The 26,791-nt window shown below is 41.2% G+C and overlaps 1 protein-coding gene across 1 annotated transcript in view; it reads left to right on the plus strand.

Moving 5' to 3' along the window:
* The first annotated feature begins 19,536 nt into the window (after positions 1 to 19,536).
* The window catches only part of GNB4 (G protein subunit beta 4), a 33,790-nt gene continuing 26,535 nt past the window's right edge, over positions 19,537 to 26,791 (plus strand). The window contains exon 1 of the mRNA XM_087818298.1: positions 19,537 to 19,658. The gene's annotated coding sequence lies outside the window, so the exon portion shown is untranslated. The remainder of the gene's footprint in view (positions 19,659 to 26,791) is intronic.

Raw genomic sequence — 26,791 nt, forward strand, 5'->3', positions numbered from 1 at the left:
ATATTTCTAAGAGATACTGGAGCACTTAAGAATATTTGAAAACTGTGATAACCCTGATATTTGCTATTTAGAAAGTTTGTAGCTATCTGGGTATATTTTTCTAATATGTACTCTTATCTATTTTGCAATTAACTGCTGTTGATATTTTAACATTTTTTGCCATTCATATTTTCTTTTCATTTTTTTCTGTGTGTAAGTATTTTTGTATAAGGTTTGAATCATACTTTATTTTTATTTGGTGACCTTACCTTTACATTTAGCATACTGTGAGCTTTTTCCAAGTCAAAAATAAGATTTTATTGGCTGCATATTATTCCATTATTTGGCAACATCATAATCTGGTTAATCATTCCATTATTGCGCTGAATACTTTAGTTATTTATAATTTTTCACTAATAAAAGAATGGCATGTACAAATTTTTTATTAATTTTGGTGTGCATCTTTATGCCTTTTAGATTATTTCTTACATATGGTATTATTGGGTCGAAGGGTTTTAGTGTTGTATTTTTTGGTACAAAGTAGACCTTTTTTAAAACCATGTTTTTATTAATTTGAGAGAGAGAAAGGGAGAGGAAGAGTGGGGTAGAAACATCGATGACAGAGAAACATTGCTCAGCTGCCTCCTGCACGCCCCCTACTGGGAATTGATCCTGTGACCCCAGGCATGTGCCCTGACTAGAAATCAAACTGGTGACCTTTCCGTGCATTGGGTGATGCTCAACCAACTGAGCCACATCAGCCAGGGCCGAGTTTTAGTATTCTTAATAAATGTTGCCAAATTGTCCTACAGAAAGCATTTACTAACAAACATCCACCTGAACTTGAAATTCTTCTAGCAATGGTCTCTCCATTTGACTTCCTCAAAGTCCATGTTCACTTGTCCAACCCACAGCTCTTTTACATGGGACTAATACTAAGTCACCCCAAAGGAGATCTATAGGTGACTAGAAAAAAACACTTCTAATTATAGGTTGCCATTCCTTGGCTTCAGTACAGTGAAAGTGGAAAAGGTGCCATCACTTTCAGAACCTTCTTGGAACCATTTAAACATTAGTATGCTTTTGCATTTTTCAAACCCATATTAGTCCAAATAGTTACTGGACACTAAAGAATCCCAAATGATTAAGACTGAGATGGAAAGAGACAGGAAAACAAGGCAACGAGCTGATGTGTCTCTCTCACATCGAAGTTTCCCTCTCCCTCCTCTCTCCCTTCCACTCTCTCTGAAAGTCAATGGAAAAAATATCCTTGAGTGAGCATTAAAAAAACAACAGCCTGGCCATCATGGCTCAGTGGTTGAGCATAGACCTAGGACCCAGGAGATCGTGGTTCGATTCCTGATCAGGGCACATGCCCGGGTTGCGGGCTCGATCCCCAGTGGGGGGCATGCAGGAGGCAGCCGATCAATGACTCTCTCATCACTGATGTTTCTATCTCTCTCTCCCTCTCCCTTCCTCGCTCTGAAATCAGTAAAAACATGAAAACAACAAAAACAAACAAGAAAAAAAAAGTTTTCCTAATGTTAAGGATCTTGGAATCTTCATGGAAAAGACTTTATTAATCAGTGTTTCTCAAACTTGAGTGTTCTTATGAATTAATTACCTGGTGATCATTTTATTTAATAGAAGTATAATTGACATACAACATTACCTCAGTTTCAGGTGTACACCATAATGATTCAATATTTGTATATATTGTGAAATGATCATTACAATAAGTCTAGTTAATATTTGTCATCATACATAGTTACAGAATTTTTTTCTTACGATGAGAACTTGAAAGATCTACTCTATTAGCAACTTTCAAATATGCAATACAGTATTAACTGTAGTCTCTGTGCTGTACATTACATCTTCATGACTTATTTTATAACTAGGAGTTTGTACCTTTTAACTCCCTTCATCTATTTGACCATCCCCCAACCCCTACCTCTAGCAACCACCAATCTCTCCTCTGTGTCTATGAGCTTTTTTTTAAGATTCCACATGTAAGTGAGATCATACAGTATTTGTCCTTGACTGACTTATTTCACTTAGAATAATGCTTTCAAGGTCCTTCAATTTGTTGCAAATGACAAGATTTAATTCTTTTTTTTTTTTTTTTTTTGGTGGAATAACATACATTGTACATGTGGACACGGGTGGTTTTTATGTCTTGGCTATTGCAAATAATGCTGTAATGAACATGAGGTGCATCTACCTTTTTGAGTTAGTGTTTTCTTTTTCTTTGATAAATGCCCAGAAGTGAAATTGCTGAATCGTTTGGTAGTTTTATTTTAAATTTTTGAGGAACTTCCATACTGTTTTCGATAGTGGCCGTACCACCTTACATTCCCTCCAACAGTGCACAAGGGTCTCCTTCTCTCCGATCCTCACTTATTTCTGGTCTTTTAAGTGGCAGCCATTCTCACAGTTGTGAGCTGACAGCTCATTGCAGTTTTGATTTGCATTTCTCTGATGGTGCTGAGTAACTTCTCACCTACCTGTAGGTCTTCTTTTCTCATTCGAGGAAATTTTTTCCAGTGCTTTTCAGAGAGAGTGGGAGGGCAGGGGCGAGAGAGACATCCATGTGAGGGAGACACATGGACTGGTTGCCTCCTGTATGCGCCCCCACCAGGGGCAGGGAGCATACCCACAACCAGGATACGTGCCCTCGACTGGGAATTGAACCAGCAACCCTTTGGTGCATGGGCGAGAGTCTTCTTTAGAAGAATGTCTATTCACATCCTCTGCCCGTTTTTTAATCAGATGTTTTTTGTTTCTGTTTGTTTGTCTGTTTTTGCTGTTGAGTTGTATGAATTCTTTATATGTTTTAGATATTAACCCCTTATCAAATATATGACTTGCAAATATTTTCTCCCATTCAGTAGGTTGTCTTTTCGCTTTGTTGATGGTTTCCTGTGGATACTTTTTAAATGTAGATTTGATTCTGTAGGTTGAGGGGCAGCAGCTTTAATTCTACATTTGTAACAAGCTCAATAGATTGCCCTTAGCAGAGTCATTCAAGTATTAAGAAAGACAACAGTTTTGAGTGCCAATTACTTAACAGGCTCATCATAAGCACTTGACAAATGTCTGGGGTTGTTATTTGCAATATTACTATTAATATGCATGTTAATTCTTCTCCTCTCCTGCATAAACAATGGAAAATTTATTTCAGGCAATTGTCCTTGAAAAATATGATAAATTTCTTCTGTTTAGAAGACAAAATAGCTATTCTCCCAACATATGCTGGATGGCGTCATTTCTTTTCAATGTCTTATTTCTGAAAGGCAGAGTAGAGGAAGGATGTCTTCAAAGAGAAGTGAGTTTGACTTATTTTTGCTTTCCAGGGTCTTTATTACTTTGAGTGACTGCAGATATTGCTCCCTCACTCAGTGAGTATATCAGACCACTAATAAAACTCCTTTGAAAAGTTGGAAATAAAAAATTGATTCCTCTGCTCTTTCTTTTCTTAGCTAAATCCCCTTAACTCATTATATTTCTTTAAATTTTCTTGGATTTTCAGAACAAGATCTCTGTCTCTTTTTCCTTCATTGTCCTCTATGTACTCCCTTTTATCTTTAATCTTTTTTCTTTTTTTTTTTTTTTTTTTGTATTTACAAATGGGGTAGAGTTAGGTGGAAAGAATCTTCGTTTTATGTACAATGACCAGTTTTCCCGTAGATTGTCAAATAAAAAAATGACAATAGCCAACACAACAATAATAGCCATCTGGTGTAAATCAAAATCATACCCTTTTTTTGTCAGATAGGCAAAAACCATATTTTTTGGCTTGCCACAGAATTTTAGTAATTAGTTTATGTGTGCCATGAGATGAAAAAGGTTGAAAATCACTGACTTAAGCCAAAATGGACAGCAGTGATATAAGTAACCTAGTGTAGTATAAACCAAATGTTGCAAATATCAGAAACAAGTAGAGACATGTTTAGTGGGGAAGATCACACATGGCCTCAGAATGGGTCTCTTTATGAGGCACTTAGGTGGTGAGTCAAGCACAACAACAGTGGGAAATCCCAGCATCTCTTCTCAGAAGCAGGAAGAACCAAGTTTCAGAGGGAAAAACCATAAAGATAAAGCTGGCAAGGGCAGGTAAGGGCCAGATCATAGATGGCTATGCAGGTCAGGCGAGGCAGGAGTCTATGATTCAGCGAACAACTAGAAACTGTTATAGATTCCTATCCAAGAAGTTACTTAAGCATAGCTAAACCTTAGGAGAATAACGCCAATAAAAGGCAAAATTTAATAAATGTCATTAAAATGTACAAAGCGCCATGGTAGTTGTAGGTTGAGGGAGAAAAATATCTAGAAAGTTATGTTTTTAGTTGGTCTAAGATAGATTTATTAGGTAGTCATCATCAATGTGAGGAAAAAACCCAACTAGGTCTGATTTCGTGGAAAAGAATTGAATTGGAGATATACTTCCTTGAAATTTATATTTCAGCTCACATGTGGTCCCAGACAATTAGCGTGCCGTCCCCAATCCACACAATCCCTTCAAATATTAATGCTTGAAGTCATTTTTAAAAATTATGTATTATTTAGATATGCAAAAAGGAAAAGTTAAGTAACAAATCTACAGTTTTATGTTTTAGAGTTGCTGCTTTATCAATTAAACCAAGATGAAACAGTAACTCATTAGATGGCAAAGTTGTTTCTATTTCGCCTTAAATTCATTTCTGAGTTAATACAAATCTGACTCATTGTCACCAAGAAAGAGGAACCTTCATACAGAGAATTGTGCAGCTGCCCTGGGGTCAATCTCTACAGAAAACATAGCAATCTTTGAGCAATGCTAATAATGTAAATGCTAGTTAGTTGAATTCTGGGTTTGACTGTAACTAAATCAGATTTTTTAACAAATAAATTGACAAACTGGACTAGAATTCTCTTTGAAAAAATTTGATTTTAAAACTGAGGCAACTTACTTGTTACTTGAGAAGATGAAAATTCCAAAACACTGACTCACTTGCACAGAGAAAGTCCACAAAATTCTCAAAAAGTAAGATAGAGCTGTACGAATATCTGCAATGAGCCATAATGCCACATTGTAGAAAAAGTAGGATTAATATCACTCTAATTCAGATCTTTTAAGCTGGTAAACCCATTTGACAGAAGAGATAGGAGTTCAAATTCACTTCAGTCAAATCAAAACAGAAAGAGTAATAAATAGTTAATACTGATAAGGAAGGCCCAAAAAGGAGTGTTGAAGAAGTTATTAACATTGCAGATTGAAAGAATTTGTGAAATCCCTGGGATGAGGTAAGTGTTAGAGCAAATTGGGTGATGGTAGAGTGATTAAATTCCCCACCTGCCTGATTTTTATTATGGGATACAACTGAAGAGATAGAAAGACTTCTGATGCATTTGTTAACCAGAGGTTTTTCCCTGATTTATTTTAGAAGGAAATACAATATTCATAATGAAACCTAAGTGAAAGCAGTTGTGTTACAACTGGAGGGTAGCTTCCTAACATCAGGGACAGGAATACACCCAAGTACTTGGTCAGATAGTTCTGGCTTAAATGCAAGAGCACTTAAAACCAGGTGATGTCACACCCATTAGTACATCCAGCACATGCTATGAGAACAGAAGCTGGGCTCTTCCATCCTTGGCCCCTGAGGAGAGTGAATTGCTAGAAGCCCTTGTTATCTGCTCCCATGGATGGCAAAATATTAGAGCAGACCTCCTGTCCCTCCTTACACCACATTCAGAACTAAAATGACAACTGCAGGGAACGTAAGCTTTTAAAGTAGCACAAGCTGTGGATTGCTGAAGGCTCCAAACAGAGTACTCAGGGCCAGTCACAAAGAGCATCTGACACTGTCCTGCACCAGAGACCCTCCAAAAAGACTGGGAGTCATAGTAGATCTACCTAATACATAGAAACAAACCCAAACAGGCAGCCAAAATGAGGAGACAAAAAAAAAAAAAAAAAAAAAAAGCCCCAAATGAAAGAACAAGAGAATTCTCCAGAAGAAGAGATAAATGAAATGGAGATAAGAAATTTATCAGGTATAGAGTTCAAATACTGATTATAAGGATGCTCAACAGCATGAGAAAAGATATGGAAACTATAAAGGAAATTAAGAGTGACACAGCAGAAATAAAGCATACACTGGAAGGAATAAACAGCAGATTAGAGGAACCCAAGGAATAGATTAGTAAATTAGAAGACAGGGTAGAAAAAAATCACTCAATCAGAGAACTAAAAAGAAAAAACAATTAAAAACAGGAGGACAGCTTAAGGGAGCTGTGGGACAACATGAAACATAACAATATTTGCATCATAGGAGAAACAGAAGGTGAAGAAAGTGACCAAGGGATAGAGACCCTGTTTGAAGAAATAATGGCAGAAAATTTCCCTAACGTGGTGAAGGAAAAAGTCACACAAGTTCAGGAGGCACAGAGAGTCCCAACCAAAAAGAAACCAAAGAGGTCCATGCCCAGATACATCATAATTAAAATGCCAAAAATTAAATACAAAGAGAGAATTTTAAAGGCAGCAAGAGAAAAGCAATTTGTTACTTTCAAAAGAGCTCCCCTAAAGCTGTCAGCTGATTTCTCATCAGAAGCTCTACAGGCCAGAAGGGAATGGCATGAAGTATTCAAGGAAATGAAAAGCAAAGATCTGAAATCAAGACAACTCTATCTGGCAAAGCTATTATTCAAAATAGATGGTGAAATAAAAGCTCTCCAGACAGAAGAAAGGTTAAAGGAGTTTATTACCACCAAACCAGCATTGCAAGAAATGTTAAAGGGACTGCTATAAAAAGTAGTAGAATGCTTGGTGGGGCTCCCCTGTGAGGCTGTTTGGACCAGGGCTTTTGTTTGCTGGGAGTTTTTTGATTACTTCTTCAATTTCATGAGTTGTTTTCGGCCAATTCAGATTTTCTGATTCTTCATGATTCAGTTTTACATGATCTCACTCATGTGTGGAATCTAATGAAAATAATAAACTGATGAACAAAGTAGATCCAGAGACACAGGAGCATGGAACAGACTGATGAATCTCAGAGGGAAGGTGGGAGTGGGTGGGTGAGTGGGGGGAGATTTACCGAAGAACTTATATGCATATATGCATAATACACAGACACAGATAATAGTGTGGTGAAGGCCTGGGACATTGGCCGGTGTGGAGTAGAGGGGTCAAAGGGAGAAAAAAGGGGACATTTGTAATACTTTCCACAATAAAGACAAAAAACAAACAACAAAACAGTAGAGTAGATGAAACAGAGGATCAAATCAGTGATTTGGAAGATAAGGAAGCAGAAAACATCTAATCAGAACAATAGAAAGAAAAAAATTCTTTTTAAATAAAGATAGTGTAAGGAGCCTCTGGGACATCAAGTGTACCAATATTCTCATCATAGGTTGCCAGAAGGAGAAGAGAGAGAGCAAGAAATTGAAAACCCATTTGAAAAATGACAGAAAACTTCCCTAACCTGGTGAAGGAAATAGAAATACAAGTCCAGGAAGTACAGAGAGTCCCAAACAAGATTAACCCAAAGAAGCCCATAGCAAGATACATCATAATTAAAATGCCAAAGACAAAGAGAGAATCTTAAAAGCAGCAAGAGAAGGACAGTTAGTTATCTGCAAGGGAGTTCCTATATAGTGTCAGCTGATTTCTCAACAGAAACTTTGCAGGCCAGAAGGGATTGGCACAATATATTTAAAGTGATGAAAAGCAAGGACCTACAACCAAGTTTACTCTACCCAGCAAAGCTGTCATTTAGAATCAAAGGGCAGATAGAGAACTTTCCAAACAAAAAAAGCTAAAGTTCTTCACCACCAAACCAGTATTACAAGAAATGTTAAAGGGTCTTCAAGAAGAAAAAGGGAAAAATAAGATTTAAAATATGAATAGCCCTGGCCTATGTGGCTCAGCTGGTTGAGTGCTGTCTGATGTACCAAAAGGTAGCTGGTTCAGTTCCGGTCAGGGCGCATGCCAGGGTTTCGGGCTCAATCCCCAGAGGGGTTGTGCAGGAGGCAGCTGATTGATGTGTTGATGTTTCTCTCTCTCCCCCCACTCCCTTCCTCTCTCTCTCAAATAAATAAAAATATATATTTTTTAAATGGCAATAAATGCATATCTATCAACAATGAATTTCAATGCAAATGGATTAACTACTCCAATCAAAAGACATATGGTGACTGGATGGATAACAAAACAAGACTCATACATACTGTCTACAAGAGACTTGAAAGACAAGCACAAACTGAAAGTAAAGGGATGGAAAAAGATATTTCATAAAAATGGAAACAAACAAAACAAAAATACATGGGGTAGCAATACTTACACTAGACAAAATAAACTTTTTAACTAAAACTAAAACAAGAGACAAAAAAAGGGTCCAGCAATTCTACTTCTGGGTATTTACCAGAGGAAATCTAAAACACTAAATCAAAAAGACATATACATCCATATGTTTATTGCAGCATTATCTACAATGGCCAAGATATGGGAGCAGCCTGGGTATCCATCAATAGGTGAATGGATAAAGAATAAGTGGTGCACATATACAATGTAATATGATTCAGCCATAAAAAAGAATGAAATCTTGCCATCTGCAACCACATTGATAGACCTAGAAGGTATTATGTAAGTGAAATAACTCAGAGAAAGACAAATGCCAGATAATTTCACTTAAATGTGGAATCTAAAAATAAATAAATAAATGAACAAGCAGAACAGAAACAGAGACCATTTTGAAAGTTGTAAGATAGGAGGGGCCTGAAGGGATGAGTGAAAAAGGTGAAGGGATTTAGAAGTACAAATTGGTAGTTACAGAGTAGTCACAGGGATGTAAAATACAGCACAGGAAATATAATCAATAATATTGTAATAATTATATATGGTATCTGATGGGTGCTAGATTTATCAGGGTCATCACTTTGGAAGTTATATAAATGTCTAATCACTGGGTTGTACATCTAAAGCAAGTACAAAATTGTACGTCAGCTGTAATTTAAAAATAAAAATTTTTTAAATTACAAAAATATATCCTTTTTTCTGAGAACTCGCTAAATACTTAGAAATGGATGAATAAATAGAGTTGCCAGTGACCTCTCCTGAGAGTTCTTCATTCATTCATTCATTCATTCATTCATTCATTCATTCATTCATTCATTCATTCAACAAATACTGATGGACCCCTATTATGTGCAGGTACGGCGCTGAGACTATGGATATGGTGAAGAGACATGAATCCCCCAGGAGTGAGATTTTGGCATAAAATAGTCATGCAAAGGTAAACCTCTAGATCATACAAAATAATGTATTAGGTTTTAGACACTGTAATTATGGGCATAATTATACAAGAGGGAAGCTATGTAGAATGTAACTTGAATACATCGTACAGTTGACCAGAACTGAACTTGCTATTATTAACAATGTCTCTTGGCTTCCTTAGAATGTATTTGGGCTGTTGGAAACATGACTGAAGTATCCTGATCCACTTAGAGAAGACAGCCAAGGAAGTCTGAACTCATAACTAATTTTTTTCTTAAATATTCCTTTGAGAAAGCACAAACATTTAAAATTATTTCCTTAGCCAGGTAGTTCAGTTGGTTGGAGTGTTGCCCTGATACGCCAAGGTTGTGAGTTCGATCCCCATCCGGGCACATACAAGAAGCAACCATTGAATTCATAAATAAGTGGAACAACAAATTGATGTTTCTCTTTCCCTTCCTCTCTCTCAAATCAATAAATTAAAAAATAACAATAATAATAATGAAATAATTCCCGTAATCTTAGAGGACTGTACTAAAGAACAGGCTTATTAATGTTGTACTGATACTGAGAATGGTGTTTCTACCACCAAATAAAAATGTTTAGCATAATAGTTGATTTACGTATCTCCTTTTCTTTCTTTTTCTTTTAATCTTCTAAGTAGAGTCTGAAGACCAGGCTAAGTGGCTTGGTATCAGATCAAAGCAATAGTTTCCATCAGGAAATGATTAACGTTATTCAGTTATTCTCTCAGCTGAAGGGAAGTGACATATTGTTGACAGCTATCAGAGCTCTTCTTCAGGCTTTATTGGAAAGTCATTTGAAAAATTACCATATCATTAAACTCAGATATCAAAAACATTTTAAAAACCTCTGAGAGAACTTCTAAGACAGGCATAAGATCATTACTATATATTCACTCTTTACCTTCTAGCATTCAGACACTAGTTGAAGGGGAAAGGAGTTTGGGGAAGGAAATGTCCCCTGAGGGGAATACAGTGTCCCTGAAGAGAAGCTAGACCCTTATCTTAGCTCCCTCTCTTCTCCGAGGGAGGGCAGCCCAGTAGAGTCACTTGGAAAGTTCTCGGTCTCTATAAGCAAAGGAGACTCATTCCCCAGCTGGATTCCAAACTGGTCCTGCATTTGCTGATCTGTCCAGGAAGGTGCTCTCAGGGCCTGGGAAGAATGTCTTGGAAAGGCTGCATAGTATTGCATGGTGGTATTCCAGGTACAGAAGGGTGAGGACCGTCCCCTCAGGTTCTTGGTTTTTGATACAGATGAAGGACAGAGGAGCCAGTTTGGGGAACAGTGCTGACAGAGAAGGCAAAGAACCTACTTTCAGAAAAGCAAAAGAACTAGGTAGAGTGAAAAATGCAATAAAATAGTAGAAGATGAACCTGGAAAGGTAGGTTAGAGGCAGATTATGTTAGGCCTTCCATGTCAGGTATACTCCATTCAGTAAAAAATTGGAAACCATTACAGGTTTTTGAGCCAAAAAGGGATCTAACCAGTGCTGTGGTTTAGGAAAATCAGTTTGACAGAAACGTATGGACTGGATCAGGGCAGGGAAAGTAAGAGGTAACATCCATGTGTGATTCTAAAGAAGATTTAAAATTAAGCACCATTATGAGATACCACTACATACCTATTTGAATGGCTAAAATCAGAAAATACATACTGATAATATCAAGTGCTAGCAAGGACTCAGAGCAACTGAAACTCCCATACATTGTTGGTAAGAACGAAAAACGGACCAGCCTCTCTGGAAAATGGTTTGGCAGCTTCTCATAAGGTTAAACACACGCAGACCATATAACCCCCAAATCCCACTCATGGTTATTTACCATAGAGAAAGTAAAATATATGTTAACATAAAATCCTATACATGAGTGTTTATAGAAACTCTATTCATAATTGCCCCCAAATGGAAACATCCCCAAAGTCCTTGAATAGGTGAATGGATGAACAATGTGTGCAACCTCTGTACCACGGAACACCCCTCGGCAGTGAGAAGGAACAAGGCGTTATGCTGAGTGAAAGGTTCCAGTCTCAAAGGCTTCACGTGGGAGGAAATCAAGATGGCGGCGTAGGGAACAGCTGCCCCCGCCGCCTCCCGCAGCCACATCAAAATCACAACTAAGATACAGAACCACCGTCACTCAGAGCCTCCTGAGATCTGGCTGCACAGAAGCCCCACAACCAGGGACCTGAAGGAGCATCGAGACCGGTAGGAGGGGCGGAGAAGCGGGCGGATCGGGGCTAAATTGCTGAGACGCGGCGGCGGGCCCACAGCCAGTGCCGTGGTTGAAACCTGGGAGGGAATCTCGGCGGTGGGGGTTTCCCAGAGGAGGGAGGGGTCCCAGCCCCACAGCAGGCCCCCAGCCCAGGGCTCCAGGGCCAGGAAGAGACGTCCCCACAACTCCGGGCTGTGAAACCAGCGGGGACTGTCCCTGAGGGTCCCTGAGGCTGTGGGAGCCCCAGCAGCTCCTCTAAAGGGCCCGGCACGGACTCACTCGGACGCTCCCTCTGAGCCCAGCGCCGGGCAGCAGCCTGAAAGGACCTGGGACACTCGGGGGGAACTAACCTGCCTGAGATCCGGGCGAGAGGCGGAGGGGCGGCTTCCTCCCAGGCAGAAGGGCTGGCGGAGGCCATGGCTCCTTTAGCGAGTCCTCCCCGCACAGCCGGCAGGCAGGCGCCATGTTTGAATCGCCAGCACCTGACTCACGCCTTTGGCCCCGCCCCGTGATTCCTGCAGGCCCCGCCCCTCCCACCTGCAGCTCATCCAGGCCATTTCCAGGGGCTTTTCTGTGCAAGTGGCCTCTCGAGCCTCATGCTTCGGACTTTCCTAAAATCTCTCAAGCAGCAGCGTGCCCCATAAGGCTTGATAAGTGGCCCCAGGCCTGGCACTAGCAGCAGCCTGCATTGGTTTATAGCTTGGCCTCTCCTGGACACCTCCAAGGCCAGCACAAGTAGCAGCCATCTATGGTTTGCTGTGTAGCTCATGCTGGGTGGCCCTGGGCAAGGCACTGGCACAGGCTGACTTTGCACCTCCTGGGAGGCCCCAGAGACAGTGCACCTGGTGGTCAGACTCCACCATGCTGGATCACAACCCTACCACATCCACGAGTGACACACTCAAGGGAAGCACTTGGTGAGCACCAAAGCTCCATTGAAGTAAATCCTGCTCCATAGGGGTGTCTCCAGCACAGCAGCTCTCTGGCCATAGTTGCAGCTGGTCCTCACAGCTGATTGTCTGGGGGTCAGTTCTTCCCAGGGATGCCAACAGCAACCAAGGCTCAACTACAACAGAACAGTGCACACAGCCCACACAGGGGAGCACCTAGAAGGCCCAGCTCAGGTGACTGGGGAGGCTGAGCCACTGGACCCTACAGGACATCTACTGCACAAAGCCACGCTACAAATTCCAGGACACATAGCAGCTCTACCTAATACATAGAAACAAACACCAGGAAGCAGCCAAAATGCGGAGGCAAAGAAACATGTCACAAAGGAAAGAACAGAAGAAATCTCTAGAAAAGGAACTAAATGAAATAGATCCAAGCAAGCTAACAGATACAGAGTTCAGAATAATGGTTATAAGGATGCTCAAGGGTATTAGTAAGAGTATGACAAAAATAATTGAGAAAATCAATGACATAATAAAGGACCAATTTGAAATGAAGGCTACACGAACTGAAATGAAGACTGCAGGGAATCAACAGTAGAGTAGAGGACACTGAGAATCAAATCAGCAATTTGGAACATGAAGAAACAAAAAACACCCAACCAGAAGAGCAAAAAGAAAAAAGAATCCAGTAATATGAAGATAGTATAAGGAACCTCTGGGAGAACTTCAAGAGGTCCAACATTCATATTATTGGGGTGCCAGAAGGGGAAGAAAGAGACCAAGAAATTGAAAACCTATTTGAAAAAATAATTACGGAAAACTTCCCCTAAGTCCAGGAAACACAGAGGGTCCCAAACAAGAGGAATCCAAAGAGGCTCATAGCAAGACACATCATAATTAAAATGCCAAAGGTTAAAGGCAAAGAGAGAATCTTAAAAGCAGCAAGAGAAAAGCAGTTAGATACCTACAAGGAAGCACCCATATGACTGTCAGCTGATTTCTCAACAGAAACTTTGCAGGTCAGAAGGGAGTGGCAAGAAATATTCAAAGTGATGAAAAACATGGAACTACAACCAAGATTCCTCTACCCAGCAAAGTTATCATTTAGAATTGAAGATCAGATAAAGAGCTTCTCAGACAAGGAAAAGCTAAAGGAGTTCATCACCACCAAACCAGCACTACAGGAAATGTTGAAGGGTCTTCTTTAAGAAGAAGCGAATGAACGAAAGAATCTGATGAACTAAATGGATCCAGAGACTTTGATGCATGTAACAGACGATCATATTTCAGAGGGAAGAGGGAAGGGGGGTGGAGGGTGGGAAGAGATTAACCAAAGAAGTTATATGCATATATGTATAACCCATAGACACGGACAATGATGGGGTGAAGGCCTGGGGAGGGGGTGGGAGTGAGGTGGAAGAGGTCAATTGGGGGGAAAAAATGGGACACCTGTAACATTTTCAATAATAAAGATAAATTTAAAAAAAAGGTTGCACATGGCATGATTCCATTTATATAATATTCTTAAAGTGACAGAACTACAGGGATGGAGGAGAGATCAGTGATTGCTGGGGGCTAGAGGAAGGAGGTTAGGTAATAATAATACTAGGAGAGCATGAGGAAGTTTTGGGGAGTGATGGAACTGTTCTGTATTCTGATTGTACTGGTGGATACATGAATCTGTACATGTGTTTAAAATCAGAGAACCACCTCCCAGGATTGCGTTTGAAGAGCGACTAATTAATATTCTGCCAGCTTCACAGACCCGAGAGAAAGCAAGCCTGACAGAGAAGCCCACGCCATTGCCTGCTTGCTCCGTAGCTGGTAACTGGAAGACGCTCTGCAACAGCAGTCAAGCCCTGGGCTTTCAGGAAAGCCTCCTTCCAGGGCTCTTCTTCGTCTCAGTTTCTGTCTCCTTCTCGAAGGCATCATGGCTGCGCTCAGACCCCCTCGTGAAGCCCAAGAAGACAGTTACAAAGAGGACCAAGGAGTTCATCAGGCACCAGACAGACTCATTCAAAATTAAGCGAAACTGGCGGAAACCCAGAGGCGCTGAGCACAGGGTGCGTCTTGGCTATGGAGCAACAAGAGAACCAAGCGCATGCTGCCCAGTGGCCTTCGGAAGTTCCTGGCTCACAGACCTCAAGGAGCTTGAAGTGCTGCTGATGTGCACAAACCTCACTGTGCTGAGGATGCTCAGAGCCTCTCCTCAAAGAGCCGCAGAGCCATTGCGGAGACAGCCGCCCGGCTGGCCATCGAGGTCACCAATCCCCATGCCAGGCTGCGCAGCGAAGAAGGGGAGTAGATATATTGTGTACACATTGTGTTTGTGTTACTAAAACCATAAAATTCTGCCATCAAAAAAATAAATATAAATAAAGTCATAGAACCATACGCCAAATAATTATCATACTATAGAATAAGGTCAATTCTATAGTATGATAATTAAAAACTTAAAAAAGAAAACAAAGCTAAAAAACACACAACAAATCAGGATGGAAAGCAAGATATTTTCCATTATTTGAAATGTCTGACGGAGAACATTAGCAAAAAGAAACAAAGTCAGTGCTAAATGAGAGGAAAAAATGGAAAACGGAATCTTAGATTATTAGATTCATTGATTAATTCAGGGTCAGTGAATATGCCTGTGGCAGATTGTTTTTCCAAAATGCCTGCAATAACACGTGTCAGCCTACATGCTCTTCTAGAACCTTGCTACACCTCCAACAAGAGGTCAGCGTCCCTAACACTTGAACTTGTGACTGCCCAGACCAAGAGAGTATGGTGGAAGCTATAATACATGCTTCCTGAGGCTACATCATAAAAATGCAATGCACTTCCTCCTTGTTCCCTTAAACACTTGCCCTTGGAACCCAGCCACTGTAGTATGAGGAAGTCAAAGTGACCCAAGCAAAGGCCTGTGCGAGGAGGCACGGAGGTCTCTGTCCACAGCCCTGGCTGATCTTCCAACCAGAAGCCTGTACCACCCACCAGCCATCTGAGCGAGCCATCTTGAAAGTAGAGTCAAACTAGCTGACACTGCCTGGAGCAGAAATGAGTGTGTCTGCCAAACCTGGCTGCACTTGGCTATTATGAGCAAAGGAAATGAATGCTGTTGTTCTAATCTACTATTAGATTTGGGATGGTGTGTTACTCAGCAATAGATAGCTAACATAAAGCTTTTACTCACTTATTAACACCAACATCAGAGTGCCTTCCTGGTGTGTGGTATCCAAAAGAATTCTTGGGTCAGGATGAGTCTTAGAGAGAGTTACATGATTGATTAGTGACGTTACACATTAGGCATAGTACCGAGTGGTGAAATTAGTGATATTTGCCAATCCTGTTAGAATCCAGATCTCTCATTTTCTATACTGAATAAGACAGAATTCAGGTGTTTTGTGACCTGCTCAAGATCATACAAATATTTAGTACCAGAGCTAAGGCTCTAAATCAGATCTTCTGACATGCAGTTTAATATTCTTTTCACTTTGCTTGTCTCTTCCCAATAACAGATTCCAGAGACCTGAATCATAGGACCTAGAACAGCAAGTCTCAGCCTGGGTGTTTCTCCTTCCCCCTCCCATGCCTGCGACATATATCATTAGGTAAATACAGCACTCTCCTAAGGTCACTGATTTGTAGACGATAGACCCAAATTACAATTATAGACCCTGAATAGAAAAATGCAAGAAAGATGCTATCACTGATTTGTTAGCAGAAGTGTCAGAAGAACACAGCAGAGGTGGGCTCAAAATATAAGCCGTAAATGATTTAACATCAAAATGCATTGTGCATGAGCAAAATGGGGGTTTTAGACATGGCTGCTTGGGATCAAGTTGTCTGAAAAAAAACTCATAAACTTACTTCTTATGAAATCTACTTAGGGATCGCTTCCCACCTCCTTGGGGAACTCTGCCGTAGATCCTATTAGACAATTTCCATTTAATATTTTAAAGTTATTTGGTTGTATTTGGAAGAAAACCTTTACTTTAGTTCTAATGTTGCGTGTATCTAATTTGGGCTCATCCTGAATGCATTAGAATTGAAATGCATATAACACATACAACAGGGAAGTACTGGAAAATTGTACACTTTGATAGTTCTGTTCTTCATAATGCACTTGGCATTGTCAGAGAGCAAAGTAGGCTCAGGAAAAAAAAAGACCATTTCTCGAGTGTGATTTAAAAACAGAGGTTACAAACCTATGGCATTGTGGATTTTAGGGTAACTCACCAAGAGCAGCATTCAGATGAACCTAATAAAAGACCAAGAGCAGAGCTTCTCTGAACGAGATCATAGGACAGCAAAACACTCTGCAGCAGCAACAATCACTAAATAATGATCTCTCTCCTCTTTCCAGGATTCTGAGTAGGGCTGGGGTGAGGTTAGTTATTAAAGATTATTTGAGTAAAATAAGTTCCCAAATTAATTAATTAATTTGTCCGTTCGTTTGTTCGTTCATTCACTGAGTACCTAGTATGTGCAAAATATTCTGTTAAACACTATGGTAATACAAAGATGAAACAGGCAAGGAGTTTGTCTTCACAGGTCCTCTAGCAGGAACGCCACCATCCTCTCTTAACAGAGTAGGGTTTGAGCCCTGGCCAGTGTGGCTCAAAAGGTGGCAGGTTTGATTTCCGGTTAGGGCACATACCCAGGTTGTGGGCTTGATCCCTGATGGGATCCCTCACATCAATGTTTCTCTCTCTCCCTTCCTCTCTCTAAAAATAATCAATACATTAAAAAAAAAAAAAAAATAGAGCAGGATTTGAGAACATGGGCCTAAGGACTTAGAAATCTAAATACCATCCAATGGCACCCAAACACAAGACCCTTGGGTTTAATCATTAGAAGCAGGATATATCACTAAACTGTCTACACATATCAGCAGTCTTCAAAAATATTAATAGCATGTCCTTCCTTCTCTCTCTCCCTTTTTTCTGCATTGATTACATTATCATTTGAAAAATTACTAATTGCTGGATCACTTAGATGTAATACTGAGCTCTTAGGAAATTATTCCTGGTAATGAAATTCCTTTCATCAGCTCCACTTTCAGATTTGCAATATAGGCTTGTCCTTTAACAAGTAAGTGTTCTTTTCAGAAAAATATGCAGCAGATGTGGCAAAACAGAAATGTAATATTCTTGGAAGTGGACTAGTTTTGGATAATAATTAAACTTTCCTTTTTTGTACTTGGACTTTATTCTTCTAGTAACATTTCTGCCCACATACAATTTTCAAGAAGGTTAAAGTCATCATTTTGTGTAATTTATTCTCAAATCTTCAAAGACTAGTAAAATTCTTGTTAGATCTTTTCAGGTTTCTGTGCTTAGAAGCTGTTGATTTTTATTTCCCCTAATCTTTTCTGAAATAGAACATCTCAGTACTTTCCACTGGGCTTTCCTAAATACCAGCAACTTGTTTTTCAACTGATAATCTTAACCAAATCACCTCTCAAAACCCTCTAATATCTGTTAAATGTCAGTGTCCAAGAACAAGGCAGAAAGCATTTGAAGTGGGCTTTGGAGTCCATCCAACCCAGGTTCCACATACAATTCTGCTACTCCCTGTGTGACTCTAGCTAAATTACTTAATCCCACTGAGTCTCAGTTTCCATATCTGTAAAGGGGGTTACAACACATTGTAAGATCATTATGAGAATTAGTATGATATAAGAAAGCAGAGAGCCTAGTACTTGATAGGCAGTCCTTAAATAACAATTTTCCTTTGCTTCCTCCTAAAATGGACAATGGTAAAGCTCAGGATTTAATCATTAAAACATTTAAAGTTACCGATGCAAACCACACAGGTCCTACTCAAGGTTTCTGACACTTTGCTATGAAGAAGATTTGGCATTTCTCCCCTTTCTTTTTAATGGAAAATAGCACCCCACCTTAGGGAAAATGAAAATTCGGGCTAAAGCTGCCTATAATCTCATCATCCTAGCCCCACAACTCTTTCTACTTTTGTCATGGTCTGGCCGTTATACAAAACGGCCACTTTTTTTTTCTTCACAGTGGCCATCAGGGTGTGCTTATAATGGCATCATCTCTTTTAAGGCACTAAGAGACGCGTTCCAGGTGATAATGGGAAGCTGCCGAAGAAGGAATGGAAAGCTGCGGAGGTGTTCAAGTTCTCTCATGATACTGTTCCAACCTTTCTCCAGCACAGAAACTCCACCAAGAGCTCCTCTGCAGTTTTCCTCACCCAGGGCTATTTCTTTAAATTGTTTGACGTCAGAGAAGGAATGCTATAGCAACAGTCTGTCAAACTGAAATTAACTCAGAAGAAAGATGGGGGTGGAGAAAGGAAAACTGCTCCCGGGCGGGCACTGACTCCCGAGCGAGTCAATTGGGTCGTTGCATTCACTTTATGACATTTTAAACACCAAACAGCCAGAGAAATGTGAAAAAGAAGCTGGTTGAGATGCCCGTGGTGTTTAACTCGTGCAGAGGAGAGCGACTTGACACGACAGGGTTCTCGGGAAGGCCTGGGGTCACCAGTGACAGCACTAACGATAACTTCCAAGTATCGATCATTTCTTTAGAGGCAGGCTCTGGGCAAACGTTATCGCATGTCATCTCTTAGCACCTTTTTCAGGCGGGTAACCTTATGCCTATTTTCCAGCGACGAAATCGAGGCCCTGAGACGGTGCAGTCACAGGACTGGCCATGTTAGACCTGGGACCGCAGTGCCATTTATGTAACTCCGGGCGTCAGTGTGTTTCTTACATTTAGAATTTCATGTTAAATCTAAACGGGACCTTGGGGGGCTTCTAAGTCAGCCCCCCGGCCTGCCCCGGAGTAGACCGAGGCGTGCGCGGTACCTGGAAGAGCACTGGCCACGCCACTTGGGCGCCGCTCAGAAGTACGCGCCGGCATCCAGGCGCCACGCCGACAAGAAAACGAAACTGCCCGGGAATTAATGTTTTTCTTCTTCTGGCAGGAAACGAGACAGAAAATAGGAAGCAGAAGCTGCCGGCTCCCCGCGCCCCCCGCCCAGGCCGCGCGCGCTCCAGGGCCTGCGCGCGCCCGCGGCGCGTCCCCGCCGGCTCCGCGCGCCTCGCGCCTCGCGCCTCGTGCCTCGCGCCTGGAGCCACGTCCCCGCCCCCGCCCCGGCCCCGGCCCCGGCGCGTCGCGGAGTTGGCAGCGGGGCGGCGCGGGCCTGGGTGTGGCCGGCGGATCTCCGCGGTGCTCTGCGCCCTGCTCGCCGGCTCCGCGCGCGTGCGGCTGCTGAGCGCCCGGCGGACCCAGGCGGCGTCCAGCCGACCGGCGGCGGAGCTCCTTCCAGGTAGGCGGCGGTCGGGAGCTGCGGCCGGTCGGTGCGCCCCGCAGGGGGAGCCCGGCTTCCCGCAGGGGGCGTGAGGCGCCGCCGGGCCGTCGCGGCGGAACCCGGCCCGGTTGGCGGCGCGGGGCCGGCTGGGTCCCCTCTGACGCCGGCACCCGGGGCTCCGGCGCGGACCCTGTCGGGGGACGGCGCGGGCGCGCCTCAGTCGCGCTCTGCTTGGGCGCGGAGACGGGCTCGGACACTTCCTGGGCCGCTCGGACCCGCGCCCCGGGAAGCCAGGGTCCGCCCGTATCCCCGGCCTCGGGTCCCCGGGGTCCCTCTTCACGCCCCGAGCCCTCCGGGACAGAGTGAGAGCTCGTGTTTACCTGCAAATAGCGGCTGTTCGGGATTGCCCGTAAGAATTGTTGGGTGAGAGCGCTGGGGAAGCTCATAAAAGTTCTCCACCGAGTGCTAAAAGTGAGCCCGGTGGTTTCGTGTCAAATGTATTTTGGAAATGATAGGATGCCCAGCATTTTGGGGGTGTGGGGTGTGGCGGGGATTAATGGATTTCGAATACTTGTATGTTCAGTACATAATGAAATGTTTTCCTTTTCTCTCCACCTTCTTTTTTCTGCTGCAAAACACAAGTGATTGCCTTGTACTTAGCTATTTATTGCTACTCGGTAAAGGAAGATTGACTTCCCAAACGCTTAAAAACACGTTCATTTGTTCACAGAAGCCATGCGTTGTTATTTTGCATCTCTCCCCTGTTCTCCACTCCTTCCTTTCCTCTTCTAGTCAAGGATGTGGGCGCATCCCTGCGCCTCCCCGCCGCTGGCAAACCAGCTGGGCCGGTGGACTGGCACCCTCCTGGGAAGTTTTCTTAAGACGTTTAATTGTTGATTAGATCACGGTGTTAGCAGCCCATTTTAGCCTTGTAAATTGAGATGGTGGCCTTTAAGTACATCTTGTAGACTAGAGGTAGAGCACACACTGCTTATTTAAGATGAAAGAGAAGTCCTTTCTAGTCAGGAGGAAAACAAAGGTCTCTATGCACAAGATTGTCTGCTTTGAGTCTCTGCCACTGCACATTTTAATTCTTAAGTGTGGGGCTTTGGGGTTATTACTGATTCTAGGCTCTGTGGAGGTAAGAACGTCCAAAGCTGTAGAGATTTTTTTTGGTTTTGTTTATTTGAGCCAAACTGACTACATGTGGGGAAGCAAGACGTCAAATGCTCCCTGAGAATTACTGGAGAGAACCCAAGAAACACTGCATGAACCCATGGGGAAAAGCAAGGCAGGGAAATCAGCGATTGATTGGATTACAGCAGCGATTTTAAAACCTTTTTTTTTTTTTTTTTTTTTTTTTTTAAATCTCAGAGCACACTAAACTAATTACTAAAATTCTGTGGCACACCAAAATATATTTTTTTGCCAATCTGACCCCCAAAAAAAAAAGTATTATTTTGATTCATCCACACCTGGCTGCTATTGTTGTGTTGGCCATTGTTATTTTTTTACTTGACAATCTAAGGGAAAAAGGTCAGTGCCCCTGACTAAATAGTCAGGAATTGCATGTTTTAAAAATTCTTGTGGCACACCAGTGGGCCTGCCTCGGCACACCAGTTGAAAATCCATGGATTACAGGATACTTAACAAGGTTATGTGCTCTCTTGAAAAGGAGCATTTCAAAGGTGTGTTAACCTAGATGCACAAAAAACAATGGACAGGGTTTGCTTAAGACAAAGATAACCTTTTACTAGGGCAGTTACAGGCCTGAGGTGTAACTACCCACCGTGACCTGCCCAGTTAGGAATTTCTGATCAGATCACTCTGTGAGGTTACTTTCGGTTAGATTTATTACAGAGCCCCTTTTTTGTCCACAGCTCTGAAAGTTTATTATATATTTTAGTATTTGGTTAAAGATCGTTTCAAGATTTTCTTTGTTGCATTTTGGTTTGTTGATGAATTTGAAACTGAAATAGAAACTTTAAAAATACTGTTTTCTGAACATGATTAACTCTCTTGTGTGTGCATATTTATAAAATTATAAAATTGGTTAGTATGGCTTGTGATATATTTAGGTTTATCTCTGTAAGCCATAGACATTATTTAGGCTATTCTGAGTCATTTCTCAGAATAACCTGTAGAATTGCTTCTTTTAGTATTTTTCCACATTTATTGAGATATAATTGGCATATAACATTGTGTAAGTTTAAGATGTACATCATGATGATTTGATACACATATTTATTGCAAAATGATTACCACAATAAGGTTAGTTAAACACATCTATCACCTCACCTAATTACTTTTGTGCGTGTGTGTGTGTGTAGGGGGGGGTGAGGGCGTTTAAGAACTACTCTCTTCGCAACTTTCAAATGTGCAAGTGAGTGTTGTTAACCCTAGTCACCATGCTGTACATAAAAATCCCCAGAATTTATTCATCTTATAACTGGGAAGTTTGTACCATTTGATTAACATCTCCCCAGAATTGTTTCTTTTGAATCGTTGACACTTTAGTATGTCAGCACATATTTTTACACTTTAAAAATAGGCTCTGGGACATTTTGAAAATTGACAATTGGAAGTATGTGTTGTACATTTTTCTGCTCTTATCAAATACTGCCTGGGATGGTGTGATTTCTTGGATTTCTTTCAGGCACCTCATTGAAATACATCGTGTGATTAGTTTCTTTACCTCGCTGACGAGTTTAATCTGCATTTATGATAGGAACATCTGTTTATTGAACATCTATTGTGGGCCAGGGGCAATGCTATACATTATTCTATTTATATCTCACATTAACTGGGCAAAGGAGGCATTGTCCAGTTCTACAGGTAAGGAAACCGCCTCAGAGGTGTGCCAGTGGTCATGTAGTTGTTAAGTAACTCAGTTGGGATTCAAGGTCAGACCACTCCATCTCTAAAGTCCATGTTTTCTGTGCCACATTGACTTAGAGCCAGGGCATAAGGAATGATCCTCAATTACTAGCATAAATTTTTAGCATATTTGTAACTTTTCTAAGACATGTTAGAGATGTGAGTTTGTTTTCCCAGCATGATCATTACTATTCGTTCGTGTTATTACATAGATCCTCACATCAGCCATTCTCCTCTTACCTCTCTATTTATTCCTGATTAAATGTCTAGCTCAGAATTCAAAACCTCCCTCTTGCTATGGCAGACTTTTTTCTGTTGACATTAATAGGTAGTGCTAGCTTAATTATCCTTCCAAAACAATAACCACATTTAATGTGGGTTCTCTAGAGCCATGGATATAACTAATTTGGAAGGTTACAAACAGGATGGCAATCTATTTTGGAATATGGTAACCATTTGATATCCCTCAAATTAAATAAGAAGATATATATATAATTTTTAATCCTTGCTTGAGGATATGTTTTTCTTGATTTTTAGAGAGAGAAGGGGGAGAGCAAGCAAGTGAAACATAGATCATTGCCTCCTATATGCACCCAGACTGGGGATTGAACCTGCAACCTAGGCATGTGCTTTGACGGGAAATCAAACCCGCCACCTCTTTGGCGTACAGGATGATGCTCCAACCAACTGAGCCACCCAGCTAGGGCTAAACCAGGAGATATTTTTATAGATATTTCCCCTGTAATTATCTTGTCCCATCTACACCTTCCATTTCAGTTATTTATGGCACCATTTACATTATTATACAAACATTCTGTTATGTGTCCCCTCGTAAATAAAATCCTTTCTTAAACCAGTATGCTCCCCCATCTCTGCTCCACATGTGGAAAGCATAATTTTTGGGTATAACAAAAATAAATATGGGAGAGATAACCAGAAACTAATTAGTTACCTGGGGGGGGGGGGGGGTCGGGTAGGAACTGAAAAAAAGGGATAATGGAGGAAATGGCACTGCTCTGATTATATCTTTTTGTATAGTTTTGGGGTTTGTTCATGTTTTATATGTTCAAAAATAAAATGAACAAGGTCGGGTGGAGGAAGAAACCTCCAAAATTGAATATAAACAGCAACCAGTGAACCAACTGTATTTCAGTGAATAACATCAGCTCTCAGAAGAAAGGAGTGAATCCAAGTGTGTTTTTATTTTTTTCTCTTTTTATTTTATTAAATTTATTGGGGTGACATTGGTTAGTAGGATTGTATAGGTTTCAAGTGTACATTTCTGTGATACATGATCTGTATATTGCACTGTGTGCCCACCACCCAAAGTCAAATCATCTTCCGTCACCATCTATTTGGTCCCCAAGTCTGCTTTTAACATAGGACTTTGACTCTATGCCTTTAATCTAAAGATAAAAAGGAATGCCAAAAAAATCTTGAACCCTGTATAGTAGGTGATTATTTTAGTGGTAGAGACAAGTCATAGCAATTCTGAAACTATTTCGTGAATATTGTAGGACTGGGTACATGAGTAAATTTATTGACATTTGGGGACCTGGAGTTTTAACTGTGGGAGAAAGGAAATAAAAATATGAAATGGAAGAAGGCAGTGAAGAACTCCTTGGTGTTGGATTGGAATTAGAGTTATCAGCATGAACTTGTGATTAAAATATATGTACAGTCATACATATATACATGTATATTTCCTAGTTCTGTCTTAATGAAAGTGCCTAGAAGCAATGACATCCTAGCAGCAGTGAGCACAACCAGTGCCCAGATCTAAATAGCTGGTTCCAGAGCTAGGGCAGGGAAAGTGTAAGATGACCCTAGAACACAAAGTAAAGAAGCATTCCAAAAAATTTGGTGGGGACATATGAAAAGGACACAGGAACTAGCTTGAATGGCCCAATCTGGGAAAATTTGAGCATCAAAATGAATTAACAATAATAATGGATTATAACCCATTGAATAAAATAAAGAGTTCACAAGTCCACGATAAATAAAATACGGAAAAGGGGAATGCTCTGCCAAACAGACAGCCAATAAAACAATGTAGAAGAAACGATAGAAGTCAGCGGTTTGCAGTTATCATGGTAATATTAGTTCAGGCAACTGCCACTACTAGAGAAGGTTTTGTAGGGAGACCAATATGAATACAATTTCCAATGATCTCTCTAGAGATTAACGACCAAGGGGAAACAACTTCACAGTGGAGAGATCTGGCAGACACCACCTCAACCAAGAGATCAAAGTTAACATCACCAGTAGTGGGATAAACCTATTCTTCTTGATGTGCTTGAACTAGGGACATGATTACTTTTCTGTAGTAGTTCTGAAATGCATAACCAAAATCTAATCGTGAGGAAACAATTGCGGAATGTTCATTGAGGATTGTTCCACAAAGTAACTGGTTTGTAGTCTTCTAATATGTTAATATTCCAAAAGATGAAGAAAGGCAAAGGAACTGTTCCAGATTAAAGGAAGTTGAGGAGAGACCTGACAGTGAAATGCAATGCATAATCCTGGATTGCATCTTGGATTGGAAAATCCAGTTGCTCAAGAACATTATTGGGACATTGGTGAAATTTGAATATGTACTGCATATTAAATAGCGGTGTTATATCAGTTAAGTGTCCTGAATTTGATCATTATACTGTGGTTATGTAAGAGAATGCCCTTGTTCTTAAAAGATACACAGTAAATTATTTAGGAGTAAAGGGTCAAAATATCTTCACTATACGCTCAAACGGATAAGCAATAATATGTGTATAGGGAGTGATCGAGATAAAGCAAATGTGGCAAATGTTAACAGTTGGTGATTCTAGGGAGGGTAAAAGGGTGTTCATTATACTACTTTTTCCAGCTTTAAGTTTCAAATTTTAAAAAATGAAAAGTTAAAAATAAAATGTTCAGCCCGGCTGGGCATGGCTCAGTGATTGAGCATCAACCTAGGATCCAGGAGATTGGGGTTCGATTCCCAGTCAGGGCACATGCCCGGGTTGCGGGCCAGGCAGCCGATCAGTGGCTCTCTCATCATTGATGTTTCTATCTATCTCTCTTTCCCTCCTTTCCTCTCTCTGAAATCAATAAAGATATGTTTAAAAAAATTTTTTTTTAAATTAAAATGTTCAGTGTACCCAAAGCAAACAAAACTGCCTTTTTAAAAAAAATATTTATCTTTATTGATTTCAGAGAGAGGAAAGGAGAGGGGGAGAGAGAGATAGAAACATCAATGATGAGAGAGTCATTGTTCGAGCCCACAACCCGGGCATGTGCCCTGACCAGGAATCGAACCCCGATCGCCTAGGATCCTAGGTTGACGCTCAACCGCTGAGCCATGCCCGGCCAGGCTTAAAAAAACCTCTCAAAGATTTCATGTAGGCTCTCTCTTCTGCTCAACTCCTCATCTCATCTCACATGTTCTTCTGAACCCCCTCCAGAGAGACTTCATCCCTTCTGTGCCAGGAAACCATTCTCCTCCCGGTCACCAGGGATGTCGGTCTTGCCAAATTAGATCCCTCAGCCACGTTTGACACAGGCGATAGTTTTTGTTTTTTTTTCCTTCTGAGACACCGACTCTTATTTTCATCCTGCCTCACCGGCTGTTGTTTCTTCCTCTTCTCCGTGTTAGTTGCTCATGCTAAAAATCCTAAGAGTTACCCTCAGTTCCCCTGTTTCACTCATCCTATATCCGTTCCTTCATTGGCAAGTATTATGGGCTCTAACTTAAAATTATTCCAAGTTTGACTATTTCTTATCAGCTCCTCGGCCACCACCCTTGTGTCAAGCCACCCTGTTTCCGGGCCTGAACCATTGCTGTAGCTAACTGGTCTTTCAACTTCCAATCTCTGTCTCCCAGCAGCCAGCATGAACTTTAAAAGATGTAAAGCTAATCAGATTGTATCTCTCAGTCATCTGAACCCATTACTGTTAGATAAAGCTTGAAGTTTTCACTATGGTCTGGAGGCCTGCGTGGTCACATGGCTGGGTTCCTGCTCATCTCCCTAATCTCTTCTGCTTTGCTCACTTCCCTCCAGCCTCACTTTCCTCTCTGCTGTTGATTCAGCAGCAGGCCAGCCTAGTTTCTGCCTCATGGCCTTTGCATTTACTGTTTCTTCTGCCTGGACTGCCCTTCCCCCATTTACTGCATGAGTCCTTCAGTCATTTCATTCAGGTCTTTTTAGATTAATTGATTTAAAAATAGCCTTCCTTGTCACCCTCTAATTTCTTGCAGTTCCGCCCCCCCCCATAGTATTTATCTGTACTTGAAGTTG

The sequence above is a fragment of the Miniopterus natalensis genome, chromosome 6 (genome assembly GCF_054644295.1).
Source record: "Miniopterus natalensis isolate mMinNat1 chromosome 6, mMinNat1.hap1, whole genome shotgun sequence".
NCBI classification, from domain to species: Eukaryota; Metazoa; Chordata; class Mammalia; order Chiroptera; family Miniopteridae; genus Miniopterus; species Miniopterus natalensis.